The sequence below is a fragment of the Orycteropus afer genome, unplaced genomic scaffold (genome assembly GCF_000298275.1).
Source record: "Orycteropus afer afer isolate SDZICR_OR568_19922 unplaced genomic scaffold, OryAfe1.0 scaffold00320, whole genome shotgun sequence".
NCBI classification, from domain to species: Eukaryota; Metazoa; Chordata; class Mammalia; order Tubulidentata; family Orycteropodidae; genus Orycteropus; species Orycteropus afer.
In genome coordinates this window covers 2,963,434-2,967,168 of record NW_006921907.1, presented here as the reverse complement: position 1 = coordinate 2,967,168, position 3,735 = coordinate 2,963,434, and the positions used below count along the sequence as shown (strand labels likewise).

Here is a 3,735-nt window from a genome sequence, read left to right as displayed (position 1 = left end):
TGTCCATAGTTCTGATCTGTGCCAGACATTGTTCTAAATGCCAGGACACAGAAATAAATAATACAGCCCCAGCTCTCACGACCTCAAGGTCAAGTAGATGTAGTTATTTAATACTGGGAAATGTCTCTGGAAGCATATCTTTTTTTTTTTTTTTTCTTAATTCAACATCTCCATTCTTATATGATTTTTACAAACAGGATTCTACAACCTTTAAATGGTCAACTCTTGTCTCTTCTTCACTCCTTCGTTCAATCATCCTCAGATCCCTGGTATTCTACTTTCTAAATATTTCTTAATGAGGATCAACATTGACAGGGAAGATGAGGTGTTTGTGGGGTATCTAGGACACACTAGAAAATACAGGCTAACATTCAGAAGAGTTCCAAGTTGGTTTGAGATCAGAAGGTTTGAGAGCAATTGGCTGGAAATGGTCAAAGGACACTGAGTGGCTATATTATTACTCACAAGCATTACATCTGGATGTTTCTACACCACCTCCAGCTTTTCCAGGTCTGAAGGAGTAACTATGCTTCTTCTTGACAGTATAGTGCCAGAAGAATATAGTATCCTTTTCCAGGAAGCTCTTTAGAAATTTCAAATCTTCTCTTTCTCTGTTGATTTTTAAATACTGATACTTTGTCTTAAGTCTTTTTTTAAATTAAAATATGGAATATTTCATGAATTTGCATGTCACACTGATCTTCTCTGTATTGTTCCAATTTTGGTATACGTGCTGCTGAAGTGAGTACCGTAGGTCTTCTTTTATTGTGACTTTACACAGTCTTCTTGGACAATTTCATACAGTCCCATGGCTCCACTCACCATATATAATCTGATGACTCCAAAAGTTATATTACCAACTACTGGAGATTGAATTGTGTCCCTACAAAATATGTATTGAAGTCCTAACCCATATACCTGTAAATATGACCCTGCTTGGCAACAAGGGCTGTGCTTTGTTATGTTAATAAGCCTATACTAGAGAAGGGTGGGTCCTAAGCATAAGTATGTCTGAGTGATAAAAAGAAGAGGAAAAAACCCTATGAAGACACACACACACACACACACACACAGCTGATGCATCTACATGCCCAGGAAGGCCAAGGATTGCTGGCTACTAGAAGCTGAAATCTTCCAGTAAATCCAAGTTGTTGTTGTTGTTATTATGTGCCGTCGAGTCGGACCCGACTCATAGCGACCCCTCCTTGGGTTTCCGAGGCAGTATCACTACGGAAGTAGATTGCCCAATCTTCCTTCTGAGGAGCGGCTGGTGGGTTTGAACTGCCAGCCTTCTGGTTAGCATCAAGTGCCTTAGGACCTACGCTACCAGAGCTCCCAGTAAATCCAAGAAGGACCCTGAATTCAGACTTCTAGCCTCCTGGAATATGAGAAAATAAATTTCTGTTCTTTACCACCACCCACTTGTGATATTTGTGTTACAGCAGCCCTAGGAAACTAACACACCAACACAGATTTCATTCCTTAAATGTAGAATCCCATAGCCAGCTGCCTACTAGACACACTCACATAGTGATCACACTGGCATGTTCCTGGAGCGTGTCCAGAAGCCATCTACTTCCCTCCAAATCTGCTCTGCATCCCATGGTGTGTGTGTGTGTGTGTGTGTTCATCTTTGTGAACTGCACTAACATTCATCCATGTTTTTCTTACTCCATCAATGAGACATGGCAAAAAAGGCAACATAAACCAGAGCTGCAAACTTTCAATGCTTTGGGAATTGGACTGTCTGAAATGTAAGGATATGTAAGAACACATTAATGATAAATAGCATAATCCCCAATTCCCATGTCCTTTATGTTGTGGTTCCCATTGAAGCAGTGCATCAGAAATCATGCAAGATGGGGCTGTGTATCATTCCAAGAATAGGCACACGAGGACAAAACAAAATAGATCAGTACTCCAGACTCCAAGGTCAAGATTATTGGAGCTGTTTGCTGGTGAGTCAGTGAGTTTCGGTCCTTAATCTGACAGAGGGTTTGAGCAACTATCTAGGGCTAATGAGAAGAAAGAAAAAAAAAAAAAAAAACTTTTCAAAGCCTGCAGAATTTTATCAATTTGACTCCCTGTACTTTCCAATAAGAAAAATTTGAATGAAAAATTGGGTAAGCATGAAGTACCTGGAAGTGCTGCTTTCTTTGGATACTTACTTCTGGCAAGACCTTGGTGGAATTCTCTCCTAGAGGTCCTGGACTTTTGAAGGAAAGCACACCTAATAGTGTTCTTTGATAAATATTAGTTCTGCTTGATCTCCGTAAATGATGTTGGGTATTAAGTGTCACAGCAAATATATTAGCCAACTGACCCAACTACACCCCCCCCACACCCAATTATAGAAATTTAAAGCTGTTCCTGGAGTTCAACAGTTCTGGAGGAAATTTTGAGAAGCCAAGCCATGACTGAGTTTATTCACAACTTATCAGGTCAAGAACCCAGAAACAGTGGGGGTCCTGAGTCCCAGGATAAGTGAAGAGATGCCCACGACAAGGCCTTCCCATCGCTGATGGATCATGTAATTCAGGCTGATGTCTTAGCACACACGCACACAAATGCTAGCTTGAGGGTCCTAGAGGTGAAATAATGTCAAGACAAGAAAGGGTGTCCTAGCGTTTGTCTGCAGAATACTCTTCGATAGTGAGACCTGGAACTCCAATGATACAGCAGAGTTCTTGGTTTTACACTGTACAGTCTCTACTAACTATCATTAATATGGAAGTAGGGATGTATATGTAAAATGACCCACCTTCTTATGTCCTCACTAATACCAAACCAGATACCAGGAAACAAGGATTGATGGCGGCACTTGTAGACTGAGATCTTAGTCCTCATTAGAGACCATGTGCCAGGAAAAGTGATGCTGTCAATATCAGTGACGCTGTCACTGGAGATGGAGGGAGGGTCTCAAGGTATAAGACCTACTAATGAAGGAGACTTTCTGAGAGTTTGGGACAGCCATTAGTAGTCACAGCCATGTTAGTCATCAAAATGGGGATGGACTAGTGTGAGAAGCAGAGTAAGCCACCCTGAGCTTAGGGAGTTGGTCAAAGAGGAAAAGGGTCAGCTCCAGGGTCTCTGCCAAGGGCATTAAGATTTTGGTTCACAAATAGAGTAAACCGGTACTAGGTACTAGCCTTGGTCATGTAGTGCCTAAGGCACTTGACTGCTAACCAGAAGGCTGGTAGTTCAAATCCTCAGAAGAAAGATTGGGCAATCTACTTCCATAGAGATACCACCTCAGAAACCCAAGGAGGGATTGCTATAAGTCGGGACTGACTCGATGGCAGTGAGTCTGGTGTTGGTATGATGATTGTGGGAGTAAATAAAGTGGCTTCAAGAATATCTACTCTTGATCTTAAAAGCCAATGTTTTACATTAAAAAGAAGCAAACCCACAGTGAATCAGGCCTGGTTCTTCTTGGACATTGGGTCTAATCTGAGACATATGCCTGCACCTGAAAAGATGATGCTTCAGCATCCTAAATGCACTTCTGTGTGTCGATGAAGTTTCCCAGAATCCATGTGGAGTACAGTTAGAGGGGTCTAGGAGATAATGTACTACAGCCACACAAAGAAAGCATGGCCTGACACATCAAATCCTATCAACTATGCTTAATAGATATGAATTTTCCTTTGTTGTTGTTGTTGTTGTTAAGTGCCGTCGAGTCGTTTCCGACTCATAGCGACCCCATGCACAGCAGAACGAAACACTGCCCGATCC

The 3,735-nt window shown here is 41.7% G+C and overlaps 1 pseudogene; it reads right to left on the bottom strand.

The window, feature by feature from the left end:
* Positions 1-659: 659 nt before the first annotated feature.
* On the bottom strand, positions 660-749 carry LOC122151148 (annotated as a pseudogene).
* Positions 750-3,735: the final 2,986 nt, after the last annotated feature.